This window comes from Chlorocebus sabaeus, chromosome 7 (assembly GCF_047675955.1).
Source record: "Chlorocebus sabaeus isolate Y175 chromosome 7, mChlSab1.0.hap1, whole genome shotgun sequence".
Lineage (NCBI taxonomy): Eukaryota > Metazoa > Chordata > Mammalia > Primates > Cercopithecidae > Chlorocebus > Chlorocebus sabaeus.
Genome location: NC_132910.1, coordinates 102,576,594 through 102,600,161, shown reverse-complemented (window position 1 = coordinate 102,600,161; position 23,568 = coordinate 102,576,594). Strand labels below are relative to the sequence as shown.

At 39.5% G+C, this 23,568-nt stretch overlaps 1 long non-coding RNA gene across 1 annotated transcript in view; it reads right to left on the bottom strand.

The window, feature by feature from the left end:
- Positions 1-5,721: 5,721 nt before the first annotated feature.
- LOC140712109 (uncharacterized) overlaps positions 5,722-23,568 on the bottom strand; it is a 31,499-nt gene continuing 13,652 nt past the window's right edge. The window contains exons 3-4 of the long non-coding RNA XR_012093558.1: positions 10,205-10,278; positions 5,722-5,963 (exon numbers count right to left, since the gene is read on the bottom strand). This is a non-coding gene — a long non-coding RNA (uncharacterized lncRNA). The remainder of the gene's footprint in view (positions 5,964-10,204; positions 10,279-23,568) is intronic.

Sequence of the window (23,568 nt, the reverse complement as noted above, 5' to 3'; positions counted from 1 at the left end):
GCTGAGATACTTTCCTCACATAAATATAGATATTTATATATTTATGGAAGGTATGTATGGAAAGCAAATATGCATGTTTTAGAGATACTACTCAATTCTTTAAACTCTTTCTGATTTTCATTCCACAAATAACAAAGTTATTCTTTCATCATAAATTATTTTAATGTCTGAGAGCTGACAACTCCATTAAATCCTCCTTTAATGTTATTCAAAGCAAAGAGTTGAAACCCACCCAACTAATCAAAGAATTTGGTACCCACTTACTAGAATCATCTGCTTTCTTAAATGCTGAGACATACACTTGAAAGTTTCTACCAAAATTTATCAAATTACTATCTTTTTTTAAAACTGTATAATTCCATTTACATAAATAACAAAAAAGAAGAGAGAACTAATCCGTACTGGTACTGATGAGGATGGTGGTTCACCTTGGAGGGTGGGTAGTGATTAGAAGGGATCACCAGAAAGGCTTCAGAACTGTTGACCTTGTTCTGTTTTCTGACCTGGGTATTGTTACACAGGTGTGTTCAGGTTGTGGGAATTCATTGCACTGTATGCTTGCAATCTGTGCACTTTTTAAAGCTTTTATTTCAAGTTCATAAGTACATGTGCAGGTCTGTTACATAGGTAAACGTGTGTCACAGGAGTTTGTTGTACAGATTATTTTGTCACCCAAGTGTTAAGCCCAGTACCCATTAGTTATTTTTTCCAATCCTCTCCCTCCTTCCACCCTCTACCCTCTGATAAGCCTCAGTGTGTTCTCACTTATGAGACACAGTATGTTCCCCTCTTTGTGTCCATGTGGTCCCATCATTTAGCTCCCACTTATAAGTAAAAACATGGGGTGTTTGGTTTTCTGTTCCTGCATTAGTTTGCTATGGATAATGGCCTCCAGCTCATTCATGTCCCTGCAAAGGACATGATCTCATTCTCTTTTATGGTTGCATAGTATTCTGTGGTGTATATGTACCGCAGTTTCTTTATCCAGTCTATCATTGATGGAATCTATCATTAGGTTGATTCCATGTTTTTGCTATTGTTAACAGTGCTGCAATGAACACACGTGTGCATGAGTCTTTATAATAGAACGATTTGTATTCATTTGGGTATATGCCCAGTAATGGGATTGCTTGGTCAAATGATATTTCTGTCTTTAGGTCTTTCAGGAATCTCCACACTGACTTCCATAATGGTTGAACTAATTTACATTCCCACCAACAGTGTATAAGCATTCCTTTTTCTCCACAACCTCACCAGCACCTGTTATTTTTTGACTTTTTCATAATAGTCATTCTCACTGGTGTGAGATGGTATCTCATTGTCATTTTGACTTCCATTTCTCTAATGATCAGTGACATTGAGCTTTTATTCATATGATCATTTGCCACATGTATGAAATGACTGTCATTTGTACAGTCTAGTCATTCACTGAGGGGTACCTTGTTTAACCTGATACACACTGAAAGGATTGGGAAAACCAAATTATTGCTTATTTCACTAGGCCTTTTCTAATATTTATATTTCTTATTAAACGCCTTAGTATTATCACATGTTTTAAATATTTTTAATTCAACTTATGAGATACATGTTTACCTCATTGATTAATGGAAAATGTCTGCTATATAAAAGGTCCTCATTGTCAAACCAGTTGGCCAAATCAGGCTTACTTTTTGTCACACATATCTGGCTTCATTTATTAATCCAAATAAATGTGTTGAGACATCCCTCTGTAACAGTCACCTCTGCAGATAGACAGGTAACACTCCCAGCCTTACCACTGAAAAACATCCTGCCCCCATTATTCCTTTTCGGAGTCACAGGGATCTCCCTCAGCAGGAAATGTTTCTTCAGCAATATGTGGATTATGGAAAATTCAAGGTCTTTTAAAAAGAAATAGTGTACTCTATGCAGCCATAAAAAAAGGAATGAGCTTATGTACTTTACAGGAGCATGGATGGAACTGGAGGCCATTACCCTTAGCAAACTAATGCAGGAACAGAAAACCAAACACTGCATGTTCTCACTTATAAGTGGGAGCTAATGATGAGAACACATGGACACAAAGAGGGGAACAACAGACACTGGGGCCTTTCACAGGAGGAGGGAGAGGATCAGAAAAAAATAACTAATGGGTACTAGGCTTAGTACCTGGGTGATGAAATAATCTGTACAACAAGCCCCTATGACATGAGTTAACCCATGTAACAAACCTGTACGTGTACCCGAACTTAAAAGTTAAAAAAAAAAAAAAAAAAAAAGAGGCCCGGCTGAGGCGGACAGATCACGTGAGCCCTGGAGTTAGAGACCAGTCTGGGCAACATGGAGAAACCCCATCTCTACAAAAAATACAAAATTTAGCCAGGCATGGTGGTGCACACCTGTAATCCCAGCTACTCAGGAGACTGAGGTGGGAGAATTACTTGAGCCTGAGAGATTGAGGCTGCTGTGAGTTGAGATCGCACCCCTGCACTCCAGCCTGAGCAACAGAGTAAGACCCTGTCAAAACAAACAAACAAACAAAGAGTAGTGTATTTCTACTTGTCCCTTTGTTTGGAGTCACAGACTTTTTGACATCCTGGGCATGTACTGTGGTATGCTTTGAGATAGGTGAGAGACACTTGCTTTTCTCTAGTGAAGTAGAAGGGAGACTATTAAAGGGAATATGGAAGACAGAAACAGTCTTGTTTTCAGGTCACCTCTACTCAGTTTAGAAGGAGTACATATGAAAGTTGATGAACTGGAAATAGAGTCCCTTAAATCTAAGCACGCCTGTGTATCTCTTGGAAAGTCTTCATGGACCTCCAGATTTGAAGCCCAGGGCCCTGTTGCTTTCCACAGTGGTCTACCGTGGGCTGCAGACTGAGCCAAAATCCTCCCCTACAATAGATCCAGACAACTTGGGATGATGAGGAACCACCAAAGGTTGCCCCCATCCATCCTGCTCTGGACCTGTCTTTCTTCTCACCGTGTCCAGAACACGAGCAGTGGCCACAGGAGGGGGACCGCTGTGGGACCAGTTACTGCTGGATACTCTGGGTTTAGGAGCAGTCGTTCTGTTCACTGAGATGGCTCCATCTTCTTGGAATGGGTAAAATGGGGAAAGTGCTGACCTCCTGGCATCTGTATTTTCAGCTCAATATCAACCCAAGGGACTTGCTAATTTTACATTCAATGACTAAGTCAAAATGAGTCAAAGCAGTTGGTTTCAGTAAATGAAAACTTTACCCAGAAACTAAGTCAAAGTAGGATACAAAATAGAAATGAGATTTTTCATTTATTTATCCATTGGTTTGTTAACACTACAGTTTCAATATGCCAGACATTTTGCATAATTATACTTAATCCTCTCAATAACCCTGCAAGGAAGCTATTATTGCTTCTGTTTTATAGCTGAGGAAACAGAGGCTCAGTGAGGATGGTTATCTTGCCCTGTGTCTCATGGCTGGCCAAGGGCAGGCTCAGACCCACAAAGCCTTGCAGGCTCCACCAGGCTCTGCTGCCCCTGCATCCTTTGCCCACCATGGCCACCACACACAGGAAATGCAGCTGCATCAATAATAAGCAGTTCATGCATCTTTCTTTTTGGCGTTCTATGCCAATTATTTAGACTTATGAGTCATGTCCCAATTAACTATAGAAATTGAATAGCATGGAGAAATTCAAATCGCATGTAATCCCCAAATCTCATTTTGGCCAACAATCTCAGCTTCCTATTCCATAAGGACTTTTAAAAGAGTTTCTAACAAGTGACAGTATTTGACAGATTCTATTTTCACCACCTTGCTTTTCCATCCCTACCTTGGGTAGAGATAGTAGCTTGCAGAAGGGATATTTGAAAGTTAAACAGCAGGAAGAAAGAGAGAGGAGACTCTAAGAATTTAAATTACATCTGTATAAGATGTAAGATGGCTACTGTGATGTTAGTTCTCACTTTGTTAACTTTAGGTTAGCACCAATTTTAAATTGTCTCCTTAGTTAAAAATGTATAATCAAATGCATTGATGGGCAGGGCACAGTGGCTTATGCCTGTAATCCCAGCACTTTGGGAGGCCGAGGCGGGCGGATCATGAGGTCAAGAGATTGAAACTATCCTGGCCAACATGGTGAAACCCCGTCTGTAATAAAAGCCTATAGTCCCAGCTACTCAGGATGCTGAGGCAGGAGAATCGCTTGAACCTGGGAGGTGGAGGTTTCAATGAGCTGAGATCGTGCCACTGCACTACTGCCTGGCAACAGAGCAAGACTCCATCTCAAAAAAAAAATGCATTGATGATAGCTGTGAGGCCTAAATCAAACTGCTGAGCATTAACTGAGTTCCAGTTCACAGACAGAGACTGCAGCAGATACCTCTGGTACCCACCTTCTCCCTCCCCATCATTCCCCCTCAATCCACCTCTGACTTTAGCTGTAGCTGCAGCAGACAGCCCCAAGTAAATGCCAGACTCACCTTGTTCTGTCATTGTCCATCTCAAATCAAGGTCTCATGAGCCTTTCTGCAAGCCAGTAATGAGCAAGATTCTCTGATGCCAGGGAGTACTTTGTCCACACAAGTGCGCAGCCCCAAAGTCGGGGGCTGCTGTATGCTAACGCCCCTGGGGCAACACACAACCAATAGGAAGGGTGTCAGTGCAGAAATGCACCAAACTTCCATACTTCAGAGGGACAATTCTGGGACGTATTTGTATACTTTTCTGTGTCCTGGTATAATGAAGACCCTGTTGCCCATAGTGTGACCTCAATAACACACTCATATACTTTCCTCCTTCCCTGTCTTAATCTGTTTTCTCACTCCTTCCGAGACCACCTACCAGATAAACAATCCGCTTCCAAGACCCTTAAACTTTGTTTTTGAAAGAATCCAAACTAAGACCTGGAATTACCAGACATTATATACAAAGGGGCCATTCTCCATGGATGCAGCTAAACAAGACAAAAATTAAATAGCAGTGCAGATCATTCCAATAAGGCAGTAATTCCTGATTCACAAGTGGGTAAGTCATCAGATAGAGGGACTCGTGCCCCAAGGGATGTATAGAAGAGTCTTTAAGGGGGCTTTTCAAACCACACTCTGAAAATCCCAGTTTATCTTTGTGGGGGGTTGCAGAATTCCCTCCCTCTGAAAGAATCACGGCCTCACCAAGTCACTGTCTTGTCACCAATGCTGATGAAATGTGTTGTGTGGGGCACAAAAAGAAGGTTGCTGCAATGACAGCTTTTTAAAGACATCATTTTTTAGATGCAATTTGGTGCTTTACTCAATAGTCTTAGCTATTTTTAATTGTGGTTTAATTTAACTCTGCCCTTTTTGTCCCCATGCTTGGCTTGTTGGAGCTAAATAAAGAGAAAGCCTAAGCTTTTCTTTCTAGCATTTGTGTTGCACTTGAAAAGTCCTTATCACTCCTCCAGGCCCCTCTTGCTTTCTAAATGAATCAGAAGATACACATGTCATAGAATTGCATCTCTGCTCTGACAGCATAAGACTCATGACCTGTTTTTCCATTTTGTCTTTTAAAGAAAAGCAAAACTCTCTTTTCCCAGCAACTTTCTAGTAAGAATTTGCCAACTAAGTGTAACCTGGAATTTGCATATAATTCCTTTAGCAACACTTTGGATCCCTGTGAAATTTACAACTACACAAGAGTTCCACATACGAGAAAAAAAAAAAAAAAAACTTGCAGAGAATACTATCTTTACTTAGAATAAAACACTGGACACAACAAATTTAAATAAGGCCTTTTGGCATATAGATTTAAACTGGCTTACGGTAGCCATACATTTCTAAGCATTTTAGTTGCAAGCTCGTGGTTATAGAGAATGCTTAAGCCAGGAATAGTAAAACCCGACACACATGGATGGTCCACTGCAGACAATATTAGTTGATCAAAGCACCTTTTCTCACTGAATCTGAATGCGGTGTCTGTATTCTTTTCAACACAGCAGTCTGGTTGATCAATGTTCTTAAACTACCGGAAAAAACTCAGAGAAGAGAAATATAAAATAATATTAAGGCTACAACCATGAAGAAAACAAAGTCTTTGCCCATGTGGAGCTAGTTTCCAGTGGGGGAAACACAAAATAAATTAATAAACACATGCATATTTAATATTTGGAGCAGAGTTATCGAATGACATTCTTGTTCTCTGTTTCTCTCCCAAATTAACAGAATAATGATTTTTATCGGGGCACATGGCCTCCCAGCTAAAAGACCACATTTTCCAGCTCCTCCCATAGCTACGCATGGCATAGGAATAAATTCTGATTAATGAGATGTAAGCAGATATACTTCGTAAAAGTATAACCTTTTGGAACTTCCTCCAGCAAGTTTTTTCTAAAAAAAAAAAAAAAAAAAGGTGGCAAACTCTTTTTTTTTCCATCCTGCTGCTGGGAAACTGGATTTTATGGCTAGAGAGACCCAGCAGTTGCCTTGAACATAGAAGATGAGCACCACATTCTATACTCTGTGTTTGAGAATCTGGAAGAATCTTTAGTTCTCAATAACCATGGAGGCACTCTACTAGCCCGGGGCTGTCCAACTCCATGCACTTTTTTTATTAAGAAATAAAAGTATTTCTACCTTATTTAAGCTACTACTTTTCAAGTTTCTGTTATAACTTAACCTAATTTTAATGAATAATTTAAAAATATGTATACATACCATGCATCATATTGAACTAGACACATAAGGGTGAAATAGATGTCCAAGAGTGGATATCAATTGATTCTAGAAGAGAAGCAGGCTTCAGTGTTTCAAGTGGAACAAACAATTGTAGATTTAGATTTTGAAATTTGGCAGGAGTAAAAGCACATCTTTTCTTTTGTGTTTTTTTCAATTTTTTGTGGTTGTAGATTGTATTTATGGGTAGCGTCATTTCTGAAAGTTGCAGTGTTTGCACTGAGTAAATTAATGAATGGTTAAGCTGCTATATTAAATTGAGGTATTGTTTTATGTTTTAAAACAGTTTACAGAGCTATAAATTTCCCATTTGCATTGGGTAGTCCAAGGAAACATGTTTCATCTGCATTCTAGCCCTCTTTGTCTTCTTTCATCAAAGCATCAGCACCATTGAAATGCCAGTGCTGCAATCCTATTCTCTTGTTTTTAAAGCACCAAAGCCAACCTGATTTGCATATTAGTTGGCATAAATTTGAATATTAATTTCAATAGGCATTGTCTCTAAATCCAGAAAATAAACACAGCCTGCTGCAATTATCCAGATAACTGGTATTTAGGGCTCATAAGTGCCTAAAAGTTTTAAACCTTCTACATTTATACTCAGATTATTCTTACAGATATTCACACAAACTCACTCGCACAGTGGTCAAATTACAGGTTGTGAACTTTATAATGAACTTATTCTCTTCATTTATTTCCAGGTTTCCAGATGTCAAAGTTTCTGGTTTGGAAGATCTGATGATCCAATTTCAGGAATATATTGGTCAGAACCACTTTTTTTTAAAGCCACAAATGACAAAAAAACTAACTTAAAACTGCTTTAAGCTAAACTGAATTTATTGGCTCACTCAACTCGAAAGTCTCAGGGTTGTCTGCCTTTGGGCACAACTGGTCTCAGGTGCTCAAATGATTTCTCTCTCTCTACCTTTCTGCTCTGCCTGGCTCCTCTGGCTTCATTCTCAAGCAGATTTTCTCTACATATGGTAGCTAAGATATCCCTGCCAGTCCCAGTCCCGAGCCTATATTTTTCCTGCACCTTAGGATTTCAGAAGAATAAAGACACTCTTCTCTAGATCGATTCCCAGGAGAAAAACAAATTGTTTCTAGCCAACCTCAATCAAGTGCCCAGCCTATATGACTGACAGCCTTGCCAGAATCACATGCAGTGAGGAATTGCTCCCAAAAGGAAACAATGGGAGTGGTCAAAAAATAAAAAATAAGTAATGAAGGAAAGCATAGTCAGTCATTCATTGGCTTTTACTGAAATGAGAATGAGATCCACTTTTCACTGGGCTAGAAAATCTATGTCCCTTCTTAGTAAGTTCAGGCTTCTACTAGTGGGAAAACCACTAGGGAAATGGTGTATACCAGTGCTTCTCAAATCTTCATGTGCAAACAAATCACCTGGAATTTCGAAAAATGCATATTTCTGATTCAGTAAGTTTGAGGTAGGGCTCAAGATTCCGTAGGTAGCGTAAGTTTCCAGGTCATGCTGATTCTTCTGGTTCATGGGCCACACTTTGAGCGGCAAAGGTGGACCTTGATCACTACTGAAATTCTGTCTGACCCCAAGAGCACAGCTCCCCGGCTTCCTTTCTTCAGAATTGTTTCACCATCTTCACTTTGCCAGAGCCCATGGATAAAGCTGTCTTTACTGCCGCCATCTGAGGGTTAACGTGGCTAAGGTCCCTGCCTTTTTTAACCTCCTGGAGCAGTTTTACTGGCTTCTGCTTTGGGTATAAAAGAATCCCTAGTGGGCAAGGCCTTCTCTGTGACTGGCACCTGTTGAAGCTGATACACTGTGCTGAGCAGTTAGGCCTCGTGGCTGTTTGACTGCCTTTCAGTTTGTATTCTCCTAAATTATGGAGAGTTTAGAAAAACTGTACTACTGATGGTGCTACTTTCTGGACATACAAAATTACTTTTTGCATAATTTACACCAAATTCATAAGTCTTCCTCACATCTGGATGTTCCTGCTCATTTAGCATGCAGGTGTATAAAAGATGTATAAGACCTTCACTGGGACGCTCTCCAGACATAATACCCATCAGCCGCATCCTGAACAACGAGAATTTCATCTAGGCTTTCACACAGGGACATGAGAACGTGAACAAGTGGAACAAAGCATTATTTGGCTGAACGTTACACTTCTGTGCCTCCCTCGCTGCTTTTTTACAAGCAAAACCTGACTTCCTCCCCCACCACCCCCCCACAACTGAGCCCACATCCAACTTTCTACTTGTTAACTCTGTGAAGGAGCAAGGGGTGAAGAAACCACCTAGCAGGACTGAGGAAAATCACATCATGTACTTTTCTCCAACATCTTCAATAAGCGAGTGACAATGAACTTCAAGGATGATCTTAATGGGGGAAGAGAATTCTCGAACGCTACATGTGGAAGCAGAGAGGCAATCCTACCCTGACCTGGGAGATCTCAGGAGTTTTTGGGTTGACTGTATGTAGAAGAGTATATGTAAATTTTATTTGGAGAAACCATCTCCTTCTTCTCTGCTTTTCTCCCTGTCTGAGTCACTGCCCAAGAAGCAGCCATGCTGAGGAAGAAAGCAGGACATGTGGAGTTCGGGCACCACCAGCCGACTCGCTCACTGCACCCTACTCCCAGCCCTCCAGTTAAGAGCTGCACGAACCATCCTCTCGCAAATATCTGTCCCAAAGTCATAGCTCACTACACAGTGCCTAAGAAGACGAAAATGTCAGGCTAGTCAAGTGCTTGATTGCAGCCACTTGCTTGAGGTACAGGATTCAATTTCCTTTACGCAAAATAAGCCATTCTTGGGAATCAAAAATTCATACCACATTTTGTGTAAATCTGATGGGAAATTTTGTCTGGGGAAATTCTTGCAACTTAAGATATGCAAATTCACTATTTGATTGTAATGCCAACCCATGATCCAGTGCTACTACCCCGCCTCTTATAAGATGAGAGGCTATAAACACCAGTATATTAAAAATGTATTCACCAAAGTAAAATTAGTGCTCAGCAGACTCTTATTTTTCTAGAATTTTATTTCTCAGATGGATTGGTATAATTTTTAGTGGTACGTATTGCCAGCCTATAATAAATATGTAAGCCCATCAAAACCTGATAGAAAATGCATTAGATAATACACTGGGAACTGGGGATTAATTCTATACTAGCCCCAGGGGATGCCCCTCGTGACCTAATAGAACGTTTCCAATTCTAATTTATCTGGTTCTGTGAAATCAATTTTTCTACAAACTATGACCAGTACATGAGTGTTTTGCAAAAACTAATTGTATTGGCATAATAAGCATGTTAAGTTACGGTGAAACGGACATTCTGTTGTTCTTTTATTGAAACTAATGGGCTAGCATTAGAAGGAATAAAATACTGGAAATGATAATAGTTTATGGCTTTGTTTTTTTAGCTTTTTAAATTTGATGGTATAGCATATTGGCTCTCAATCTCCTTTTATGAGTATTTGAGTTTGACCCTGTTAAAAATGATGAAGAAATTGCTAGGAAAAAACATTTTCTCACTATCTTACCCTCAACAGTGCAGTCAAGAAATAACCATGCTATGGCATCTTCATCTGCGAGGTTCATATGTCAGCAGCTGCTGCTGGGAAGTTTCAATGAGGGAAAAGAGTTACGAGGATAAGTCTCCTGCTTTGTAATGTTGACAAATTAGCCGATCTCAGCTCTTCGTCTCAAAAATACTTCTACCCAAGGAGAATCAGATGAAATTGAAGTTGGTCATGCCAACCCAGGATGACCTTGAAGGAAATAGATCTCTCTGTTTACCAGGCAAAAGAGATTACAGTGGACTCATCAATCAGGAGGCCACCAGTGTCATAGATTTACCTTACTCATTTGAACTTCCCAGGCATTGGAAGCTAAATCCTGATTGTTAATTATGATTGTTGTCATTATTTAATGGGATTCGGAAGCCTCTCCCAAAACCGATGGGCTTTCATGTTTGATACTTTCACAATTGTGGCTGCTAAATAATTTGGGGATTATATGTTTAGTTTGACTCCCCTATGAGCCTATAAATTCTATGAAGGTAGAATTACATTTGGCATTTCTAACCATACAGCTCCAGTTGCTAGCAAGGTGCTCAGTAAGGAGAGGGTCCAGTTTGTTCAATAACAGTTTTCACATGTTGTCCTGACATAATGATTAAAATATACAGTCACTCTCTCAGTAAGTATGTGTTAGATGGATGAATGGATGAGCCAACACTTGGCCATGCTTGGAAATGACACTGGGCTTTTATCAAAAGAAACTAGATTGAGTCGTAGCTCTGCCCCGTATCAGTTATATGACTTGGACAAGTGACTTAAGCTCTTTTCTTCACAGTGAAATAAGAAAAAGAAAAATATGATGTCTGTCACATTGTAATTTCTCAATAAATATTTATTTTCTTCTTCTTTTTTTTTTCTTGTTTTTTTGAAACGGAGTCTCGCTCTGTTGCCCAGGCTGGAGTGCAGTGGCCCAATCTTGGCTCACTGCAAGCTCCGCCTCCCAGGTTCATGCCATTCTCCTGCCTCAGCCTCCTGAGTAGCTGGTACTACAGGCGCCCACCACCACGCTCGGCTAATTTTTTGTATATTTTAGTAGAGACGGGGTTTCACCGTGTTAACCAGCATGGTCTCAATCTCCTGACCTCATGATCCGCCTGTCTCGGCCACCTAAAGTGCTGGGATTACAGGCGTGAGCCACCACGCCCAGCTATTTTCTTCTTTAATTAAGGCAGCACTATCCAATACAGGAATATTTCATTGTATTGCACTTCCCTTTATTGCATGTTGCAGATATTGCTCTTTTTTTAAAACAAATTGTATGTTTATGGCAACGCCACGCCAAGCATCTTTCAAGCATTTTTCCAGCAACGTGTACTCTCCTTATGTCTCTGTGTCACATTTTAGTAATTCTCATAATATTTCAAACTTTTTCATTATTATTAAATTGGTTATAATGATCTATGATCAGCCTTTGATGTTACTATTGTAATTGTCTTGGGGTGCCATGAAACATGCTCATATAAGATGGTAAAAATTCATAAATGTGTGGCTCTGACTGCTCCAACTGACTATTTCCCATCTCACTCCCTCGCCTCAGGCCTCTCTATTCCCTAAGACACAACAATATTGAAATTAGGTCAATTAACAACCCTACAACAGCCTCTAAGTGTTCAAGTGAAAAGAACAGTTGCATGTCTCTCACCTCAAATCAAAATCTAGAAATGATTAAGTTTAGGGAGGAAGACATATTGAAAGCTGAGACAGGCCAAAACTAGGCCTTTTGTGCCAAACAGTTAGCCAAGTTATGAATGCAAAGGAAATTAAAAGTGCTACTCCAGTGAATACATGAATGATAAGAAGGTGAAATAGCCTCATTGCCAATATGGAGAAAGTTTCAGTGGTCTGGATAGAAGAGCAAACCTTACAACATTCTTCTGAGCCAAAGCCTAATCCAGATCAAGGCCCTAACTCTCTTTGACTCTGTGAAGGCTGAGAGAGGTTAGGAAGCTGCAGAAGAAAAGTGGGAAGCTAGCAGAGGTTGGTTCATGAGGTTTAAGAAAAGAAACTGTCTCTATAACATAGAAGTGCAAGGTGAAGCAGCAAGTGCTGATATACAAGCTGCAGCAAGTTATCCAGAAGATCTAGGTAAGATAATTGATAAAAGTGGCTACACTAAATAACAGATCTTCAATGTAGAGGAAGTAGCCTTTTATTGCAAGAAGATGTCATCTAGGACTTTCCTAGCTAGAGAGGAGAAATCAATGTATGGTTTCAAAACTTCAAAGGACAGGTTGACTCTCTTGTTAGGGGCTAATGCAGCTGGTGACTTGAAGTAGAACAGTGCTCACTTACCATTCTGAAAGTCCTAGGGCCCTTAAGAATTATGCTAAATCTACTCTGCCTGTGCTCTCTCAAAAGAACAACACAAGAGCATGTCTATTTACACCAAGGTTTATTGAATATTTTAAGCAACTGTTGAGACCTACTGCTCAGAAAAAATATATATATCTTTCAAAATATTGCTGCTCATTGACAATGTAACTCATCAACCAAGAGCTCTGATGGAGATGTAGAAGGAGGTTTATGTTGTTTTCATGCCTGCTAACACGACATCCATTCTACAGCCCATGGATCAAGAAGTAATTTTCACTTTCAAGTCTTATTATTTAAGAAATATATTTCATAAGGCTGCAGCTACCACAGACAGTTATTCCTCTGATGGATCTGGGCAAAGTAAATTAAAAGCCTTTGGAAAAGATTCACCATTGTAGATGTCTTTAAAAACATTCATGATTCACAGGAGGAGGTCAACATACCAACGTTAACAGGAGTTGGGAAAAGTTGATTCCAACTCTCATGGATGACTTTGAGGCGTTCAAGACTTCAGTGGAGAAAGCAACTGCAGATGCAATGGAAATAGCAAGAAAACTAGATTTAGAAGTGGAACCTGAAGATGCAACTGAGTTGCTGCAATCTCATAATAAAACTGGAACAAATGAGGAGGTGCTTCTTCAGGATGAGCAAAGAAAGTGAAGATGCTCTAAGCATTGTTTAAATGACAACAGAGGATTTAGAATATTACATAAACTGAATTGATAAAGCAGTGGCAAAGTTCGAGAGGATTGACTCCAATTTTGTAAGAATTTCTACAGTGGGTAAAATGCTATCAAACAGCATTGCATGCTATACAGAAATCTTTCCTGAATGAAAGAGTCAATCAATGCAGCAAACTTACTTGTTGTCTTAATTTAAGAAACTACCACAGCCACCCAAACCTTCAGCAACCACCACCCTAGTCAGTCAGCAGCCATCAACATCGAGGCAAGACCCTCCATGAGCCAAAACAGATGATCATTAACATATTTGAGCAATAAAGTATTTTTAATTAAGGTACATATATTTCTTATATACACTGGGAAGCAAAAAATTTGTGTAACTCATTTTAGTGTGATCTTTGCCTTATTACAGTGGTTTGGAACCAAATCCACAGTATCTTCAAGGTGTGTCTGTACAACTTGCTGCAATGACAAAAATATTTAGTGTCTGAACTGTACAGTATGGCAGCCAACAGCCACACATGGATATTGAGCACTTGAAATGGGACTATTGCCAACCGAGAAACTGAATTATTTTTTGTTTTATATCGTTTTAATTAACCTAAATATAAATAGTCACATGTTGCTTAGTGGCTACTATTTCAGACAGCATAGGTCTAAAGGACTCCATAGGTTTTAAAAGGCTCAAATTGGGAAATTAAAGAAATGGCAAGTTATATAGAACTTTCAGTAATTGTTCTTGGATCTTCAGCCTCTAGGATTAATGAGTATATTTCAGTTCCTTTTGTGAATCATGTATTCTGGGGCTGACCAGTGTGCATTATTTTAGTAAGTTATCACCATTTGGATGATTGTTAACTTTCTTAGCACCCAGAACAGTTCTCTAAATAGCACACATCTGATATGAAATGACTTTGCCTTTTCACCCACAAGAGACAGACCCCTGGGGAACCTTCGCCTTGTCAGAAGAACCATAATTTTATAACACTACTTGGCTACATTAAAAATTGTGAAGCCACCAAATGCTTTTTTACTTATGACATAAGTAACTCATAGTTGCTTGGACTTTTTCCTAGCTTTGGTGAACAATATTTTAAGCAATGCTGGTCAACCTTTTTAAATTTTGGATTTAAATTTAAATTTGGGGAGAGATAAATATGTTCTGTTCAATTAAGATTTCAGACTCTCGCATTAGTCTTTAAGAAATGGATAACTGTTCCCTTAAGGAGGGAAAAAAATGGCATGGTAGATTTTCACTGGAGTCTAGAAAAAATTAAGAGAAATAATTTTTAACACTTTACCTGGAAAGTGGTCATCATTTAAAAACTCAGATGACTTTTCTCTGTATCCACCTACCATTTAAATTTGTGGTCATGACTCATTCACTCAAACCACAGCAGGAAATTGCACTGTGAGCTGATTTCTAAAGCATTTTGTATACATAGTAATATCAGCGCTCATGATCACTAGAGGAATCAAATGCATACTACTGGTTACCAAATACTCAGTATTGGAAATTTCAAAAAACTGAAAGGAGACCAAATCTGTACTTTTAATTTGTTTGAATCGGCAGTAAAACTAAGTTTCTCTAAAGATAAAGCAAGTTCTTTTTTCACTACAATATGTGCGAAAGAACCAATAACACCTAATTGGGCAGGCTGGCAGACTGCTGTTAAAGAAAGTTGAATTACAGCAGCTATCATTTTGTCCCTTTTAGGTTACCTTACGAGTTTTCTTCTTTATGGATGCCCAGAACTGGCCTTTCAGAACGTGCCTAGATGAGAAATTCATTTCTAGTCATTATCGCCACAACTTTAGCTGGCAAACCAGCTCTGTTCCAAATCAGGAGAAAGTAAAAGCATAGATTTTATATAGGCAAATGCAATTTTTGACTGACTCTCCTCAGAAGCCATTGCCCCTGGTTGCCGGGTCTTTGCTGATGGAAAGCCAAGCCAGGCCACATTACTGGGTAGCTCAGTGCACAGCAACAGTTAATTATTAACTCTAGTGGAGAGTGGTTCATGAGATTACTGTATATGCTGTTACAACATGATTAACTCTCCGCTCATCAATTCAATTTTTTATCATAAGTGTTGCTGCAAATATGGCATAAATTTCCTGGGCACAACATTCAGTTCCACCTTATTATGCAGCACATCTTCAAAGATATGAGGTTCCATGTCTAATTTTAATTTAATTTTAGAAGTTAGCTCTCTGGCTTGCTACAAGCTGCATTCCATTTCTGATGTTATCCACAATTCTGAGACAGACTAGAAATACCTGTGTAGACTATGGTAGAAAAGAATAACCCTGGATCTGGAATAAAAGTGTAGTCTCAGAAATTTCCTGGCATTGTTGAGTCTGTGCTGCAACAAAGGCAGCTGGATTCCACAGCACAGTTTACATGTGGGTATCAGCATTTGTACACCCTCAGAATCTCCTATGAAGAGCATCACGCCAATTACCAGCATCTCACAATTCCCAGAACCAAGCCACTGGCCTTTCAGGAGAGAACTCAGTGTTCAGAGAAGTCCCTCTCTATTAGAGGAAATAAATAAGTTGATGCCTTTTTAATCTGAGCAGATGCATAGAATTTCCTATGGGGGATTCTCACAAGGATGTTTGTACTTGAATGTTTTTCTGCAAGAGAGAAGGAAGAGCCTGGTGTCCTCCTGGATCAAAAGTAGGGGCTTTTCATTAATTTGTGATGAGCACCTATGTATCAAATCCACATCCACTTAAAAAGGTGGAAATTACTCTCTTGGTTTATTGGACCAGGCAAGGATTGTGGGTCTTATTGGTTTTTAATAGAGCCTCAACAAAGCCATAATTACAGAAATTCTTCCAGGACCAAGGACATTATTTAGGCTTTCTATTACCTAGAATTCACACCAGGAAAATTATGTGCACATGCAAATCAGACATCTTCCTGGGATTTATTTGTCGAGTGTTGCTTGGAGAGAATTCCCACAGCATAAAAATTATGCTTGGAGAAAAATAATGGAAGAATCAAAGTGAACCACGCTGCTTTTTGCAGGAACAAAACAATATAAAAAATAAAGCCTGCGAAGAACTATTTTGCTCCCCACTGCTACTCTCTTATCAAGGCATCTTCTTTCCATTTTTTGGCCAGCCTCAATGTCCAATGGTTTCTTGGACCAATACTGCCACACTTTCTGCCTCTACAGAATTTGAAAATATGCTGAAGCTAACAAACAAGGAGTCTTTATATAAGAACCAAAAGTCTTTATATAGGTACATGTTTGTGAGTGTGTGCATGAATGTGTGCACACATACACATGTGGGAGCAATTAAGGTTACTTCATGTAACCCTGTTAAGTGAAAATAACATTAAGCACCTCAAATTCAAGCTGCTAATTTGTTCCCCCATGATTTGGGGAAAACTTTGCAAAATTATCCAATTGTTCATCTAGAAAAAGAAACATTCAGGAAGAGGCAAGAAAATGATTTAAAAGAATAAAGGAGAACTTGCTATACTCAACTTTAAAACTTATTATAAAGGTGCAATAAATCAAACAGTGTGATGGCAGCACCAGGCTATACCAATGGAGCATAATGAAAGCACACACCAAAAAATTACACATAGTTTCTGCCTTGAGAGAGAAAGAGCACTCATATGTGTGTGTGTGTGAGAGACAGAGAGATAGTTTATGATAATGTTGGAATTGTGAGATAGAGTAGAAAGAGTACGAACTTCAGAATCAGACAAATTCAAACCTGGATTTGAATTCCAGTCCTATTACTTCCTAGCTATGCACTCTTGAGCAAGTTAATACTCTTACTGAATATTAATTACCTAAAATGGAATGAGGTGGGTGATATGTATCTTTAAGGTGTGGGGATTTGAAAATCAAATGATATCCTACCTGTATTAGTCAAGGTTTTTAGTTATAAGTGGCAGAGACATACTCTGGCTAATCTGGGCAGATGAGGAATTTATTCAAGGCTCTTGTGTTGCTTACAAAATTTCTGAGAAGGGGAGAGAAACAGTCTTCGGAAAAGGGAAGAACAAGGAAGACTAGGCAGCAACCAGGACCACAGAAATTCAGGCCCCCTAAGAACATGTGAGGACTGCCAGCCCTACCATGGAATCCTGGATGTCACTGCTGGCATGGCCACATATGCTCCTAGACAGTAGTTGTTGCTGGATCACTCATCAGAATGGCGTTGGCTTGGTCCACCCTCTTCGAATCAATAGATCCAGTTGTAAATTCCAGAGAGGGTCTGTTGATTGGTTGCTCCTAACCTAAGTGCAAAGGAGTCTGGGAAAATAAGTTCTTGGCATTTTCGAGTTTTATAGTGAAGGCAACCTCTCCTTCCCTAGCAAGATTCATAAGATAGATAATTTATCAAATGCAGGATGGAATTTCAGATTCTGGGTCACCTAGAAAAGGCACAACTCCATTACAAAACATATCAAAGCACCTGATACATAACAGACATTCAGGAAATGGTGACAATTGATATTTTCACAAATCAGTGGGGGAAAGGAACAATTCACTATTCAACAAACAGTGCTGAGACTGTTATTTGGAACAAAAAAAAAAATCTACAATTCACCAAAATAAACTCCAGCTGGGTCAAAGATTAAAAGGAGACTTTTTAATCAAAGATTTAAATCTGTAAAAAATAACTTGACCCACTGTGCCCATCAATTCAGCCCCCAGATCCACCAGGAAAGGATGTTAATTTAAGCTCAGTGTGTTTTTTTTTTTTTTTTTTTTTTGAGACGGAGTCTCGCTCTGTCGCCCAGGCTGGAGTGCAGTGGCCGGATCTCAGCTCACTGCAAGCTCCGCCTCCCAGGTTCACGCCATTCTCCTGCCTCAGCCTCCTGAGTAGCTGGGACTACAGGCGCCCGCCACTTCGCCCGGCTAGTTTTTCGTATTTTTCAGTAGAGACGGGGTTTCACCGTGTTAGCCAGGATGGTCTCAATCTCCTGACCTCGCGATCCACCCGTCTCGGCCTCCCAAAGTGCTGGGATTACAGGCTTGAGCCACCGCGCCCGGCCCTCAGTGTGTTTTCCAATGGTGTCTCTTCCAGTTCTGGAAACACAGGAGAGGCCTACAGCTCATCACTTAAAACAGATTCACATGCCCCACTCTTAATTTTGCATCTGACCTCCAGTTGAAACCCTTCTCTTTTATTTACTGAAAATAAAATGTTAAAATAGTTTATCACATGCTTGACTTCTACAAGTCTTTCTTAGGATCATTCAACCAGCATTGTGGATAATGTTACCAAGAGTGCTTGATGGCTTGGATTCTACGACTCCACTAAACTGTGGGTTTCAAAGGCAAGGAGCTTGTTTTACATATCTTTTTTTTTTTTTTCTATTATGCCTGGTACAAGGCTTTCAACATAGGAGGTGCTCAATCCATGATTAAGGAAGAAAAAGGAATTGCTGATTAGCTGTTTCAAAATGTCTGGTAATGGTTTCAGCTTTGAGCACTAACTCAGATAAAGTACTAACCTCTCGGATCCTCAATTTCCTTTTCTTTAGAACAAGAAGAACACTTACATTGCCTTTACTCCCCCAAAACTTCACATAACAAATATTGATCATTTTGTGCTTGATGAAACAATTCATAGGTGACGGCTCTTAAGATCATAGATGGACAGCTTTCCAGAAGGTATACTACTCTTTCTCTTCTCTTATCTATAATCTTTACTGTTCCCAATTTCCATCTGCTACTCTTATGTCCAGTTCTGAAATGTTAGTCAAGGATGAGTGAGGCTGGCCAAAAATTTTTCTTTTCTAGCTATGTTTCTTGGCGGTTACATTTTTCCTCTTAATTTATTGCTTTTCTCTATTGTTAGAATAGATATGTGATCTGAAACATCAATTTCCTCATGACTTAGGTGCTTCTTGCTTTCTTTTTGTCCATCTAAAAGATCCTAATATTATTTATTTAAAGTTGAGGGAGCACTTTGTGTCTCTTGGATGCAAATAACTGTGAGTGTGTATATTATTGTTGTTTCTATTGCCAAAAAGGAAAAACTTCATTTCTTATAGATACAGCATTTTTATTTTTAAATGTTTAGAGAGAAAAAAGAAAAAAACCATTAGCCATGATATATCCCTAAATAACACAGGAGTAAGGGTTCACTGTGTCTGAAAAATTCTACTCAGCTCCAGATCTGAAAAAGGCCATTTGTCTGGCCTCTCTGATTCATCCCTGAGAATGAAAAGGACCAAAAGTCAGTTCCCTTTGGTACAAACTCTCTTTCATATTTTATTTTCTAATGCACAGCTAATTTCTAAATTAAGACCATGCTTACAAAAAGGGTTAGGAAGTTATTCACTTCAATCCATTAGTAAGTCTGTTTTTGATTGAACTTTTAAATAACTTTTGATAATTAGTACATCTTGTCTTTTGGATTTCAAATAAGATAAAAGAATCAGTTTTCTTTTTGATTTAAAATTATGCCAGATTTAGCCCAGTCAAAAGATTCCAGAATTTCTCCCAGCAAGACAAACACTTTGGGGAATTTTTAAATTCCCCACATGCGTGCTGACCATATACTCCCATTACCAAACTTTAAGTGATCAAAGTGTTGAACTATATTTGCAAGTAGGTCAAGGGTCAGCAAACTTTTCCCCTAAACAGGCAGAGGGTAAATATTTCCAGCTTTGCAGCCATACGGTCTCTGTCCCAACACCTCAATTCTGCCATGATCATGCAAAAGCAGCCATTGATAATACACAAGTGATCAAGTGTGACTGTGTTCCAATAAAACTTTATTTATAAACACTGAAATTAGTATTTCATCTAATTTTTACATGACATGATAGGCTATTCTTCTTTTGCCTTTTAAGGTGTAAATGACATAGTCTGTGGGTCATATAAAAATAGGCAGTGGGCCAGATTTAGCCAGGGGTGACAGTTTGCTGATCCCTGCTTTAGGTGTACTGGGGATGGGCTTCTTGAAAAGTTTTCACTAAATAGCATATGACATTTATTTCAGAAAAACTTAATTGTGCTTTTTCTCTGCTCTCACACCACAAAAACCAATCAACACAGAAGACTTCTGTTACCAAATGCATGGGGTTTTTTTCCCCACCACCACGCAGCGGACACCAGCTGGGTGTCCTCCAAGTCATCTCTGACACTACCTGGAGATAGCTTCAGATTCCACACATTGAAGGCTCAGTCACTAAAACTGGCCCCCACCTTTCAGACACCAGTAGAACTTCTGACCCACTGGCTTCAACTTGGGGCTCCCATGACCCCTTCTTAGATTAATTTGCTGGAGGGGCTCACAGAACTCAGGGAAACACATTTACCAATGTACTATAAAAGGGATATTACAAAGGATACAGATGAAGAGCTGCACAGGACAGGCATGAGGGAAGGGGGCGGAGCTTCCGTGCCCTCCCTGCGCGCACCACCCTCCAGGAACCTCAATGTGTTTGGCTATCCGGAAGCTCTCCAAACCCAGTCCTCATGGATTTTTATGGAAGCTTCATGGTGTCAGCATTGCTTCCCCAGGGTATAGGGCTGGACCCTCTCTAGAATGAGGGGGTTATAACTGGCAATCATAAAGGCAGGGAAGATTAGAGTCCTGCCTTGGGGAAAGTGAAAGGAGAGCAGGAGAAGTTCAGATAGATTCTGTCTTCTAAGGCTTAACACACCCATCATTATAACAAAAGCCTGTAACAGGGTTTATGGGAGTTATGAGCCAGAAACCATGGACAAAAATAGATACATAGATAGATAGATAGATAGATAGATAGATAGATAGATAGATAAATATGTAATATATAATATATGTATTAACACCACAGTACTGAATTCCAAACTTTAACATATCTTCCATAATTCAAGCCCAAATTTCTTCCATTTATGCCGTGTACTCATTAAAAAGAAAGATGTGGCTGGGAATGTACTGACACTGGATGTTCCCAGGTTACACGTGTGCAGTAGACCTTTGTTTGTGTTTATAAAGGAAAACTTTATATACATATACGCCTCTATATCAGAAATGTGTAACAGTAGTTGCATCCAAGGGGGCAATTAGAGGACAAGAGTGGGCAAGTGACTTACTTTTCACCATACACTATTTTGTACCTTTAGACTACTGCAACACTTAAATGAAGCTATTTTTTATATAATATATTCATTTTTAATGTTTAAATGCTGAAAGAAATGACTAGAGGGGTCCTGAAATCAGTGCTTAATATTCTCCAAATTAAAAGAATTGCCGGTTCTGAGCATATTTTATCAGATGACCTCTAGCTGATGAAAGGAGCTTGTACCAACAGCAGAATAACAGCCTGGACTAAAAAGGTGAGCATCTTCATAAGTGCAGGGGTATAGGGACAAGAAACCTCCTTAAATACAGAGGAAATTTTGATCTTTTTACAACTTTTGCCTTAAATTTTTAAAATTGCCTCACAACCTAAAGATTTTTCAAAAGGGAAAATAAACAGGTGAACACATGAAAGCAGGCCCAGTGACACTTCCTCAATTTTGTCATTAATCAGTGTTTCTATACCCAAGAACCTCCAGATCAGCAGAGCATAGCACTCCCTGCATGCACTTAGAACTGGGGTCATCCTAAACATCTGTGGGACCCAGCAAGGGTGCAAACAGAGGCCTCAGCTGATGGCTCACACACTTCTCTTCCTACTCCCACTTCCTGCAGCACCGGGAGAGCTGGCATGCCTGCATGTGGACACCACAGCCTGGGTGTCCAAACTCTGTCCGCCCTATTACCATCCTGTACAAAGAGCTGCCCCAGGCCACCTCATAAGGCTGGGATATGCACACTAGGTGAAGTTCGGGACAACAAATTCTGGATGCTCAAAGCCCAAGAATTTGGAGCTTGGTCTATAAGGAGAGACACTGGACTCCAGTTGGGCGATTATCTTTGGTGGGACAGTTTTCTCTAAGTAAGAGGACCCTGTGGATTGTACCGCTTCTTATAACAAAACTGCTGCTAGCAAAACAGGAGGCCAAAAAGACTACATAAAACTCTAGCACCTGTGCAGTGGCTCATGCCTGTAATCCCAGGACTTTGGGAGGCCGAGGCAGGTGGATCACTTGAGGCCAGGAGTTCGAGACCAGCTGAGCCAACATGGCAAAACCCCATCTCTACTAAAAATACAAAAATTAGCCTGGCATGGTGCCTGTAATCCCAGCTACTCCGGAGGCTGAGGCAGGAGAATCACTTGAACCTGGGAGGCAGAGGTTGCAGAGAGCTAAGATTGCGCCACTGCACTCCAGCCTGCACGACAGCACAAGACTCCATCTAAAAAAAAGGGGGAAGAAGAAGAAGGAAAAACAAGCTAGGTTTATTCAAGAGGCTCCATGAAAAAAGAACTCTGTAGACAATAAACTTGGATACTATATTATAGATCAGCACTGGACAACAGAAACATGATACGCACCACAAATGCAAGCCATGCATATAATTTTAAATTTGCTAGTGGCTACATGAAAAAGAAGTAAAGAGAAATAAGTAAAATTAACTTTAACAATACATTTTATTTCACCCAGTATATCTAAAATATTCGTTCAACATGTAATCAAATAAAAAATTTATTGAGCTCTTTAAAAAAAAAAAACTCTAGCACCTGTGCTCTTGCAAAAAAAAAAGAAAAAGAAAGAAAAAAGGAAGGAAGGAGAGTAGGAAGGGAGGGAGGGAGGGAGGGAGAGAGGGAGATGTTTCTCTAACTTTCCTAACAATTTCCTGACAAAGTCCCTTAAAAACAAAAAAGGGTTGAAGAGATAGTAATAGAGGCTTGGGCATGAGTCCAAAGCTAAAAATTCAAAATGTCTTTAAGTCTTATATTATCTGGAAACTTCATGTGATTTTCCCCTATTCTTTTAATAATGTCCTTTAATATTTTAAAACATTTGAAATTAACTTATCACTTATGTTAATTAAACTTTTTGCCAAAAACCTTTCATTAAAAGTGGTGACCCAGGAAGGCACATCTTGTTACCCTTTCTTTTCAAGTGCTGCCAGCACCCTACTGAGTATCCCAGCTTAAAAATCACAATGTGACCAGCTTTATAGTCTAAATTGAAGGTCAACAGAACCTCAAATCTACCTCTGATTTCCAGGGTCAATCTCACCTATAAAAGTGAGACACAGGCAATACTGAAGCACAGGCTATAGGTTCTTTGATGGGAGAGAAAAATTAGCTTGTGTCTGCCATAATTTTATTGAAGTCCCTTGTGCTTATTTCCTTGATGGGAAAGTAATCGTCACACAACAAAATAAGACAATGAATTTTAAAGTGCCTGGAAGAGTCCTGGCTTATAGTAGGCCCTCAATAAATGGATGGAATTCTGATTTGAA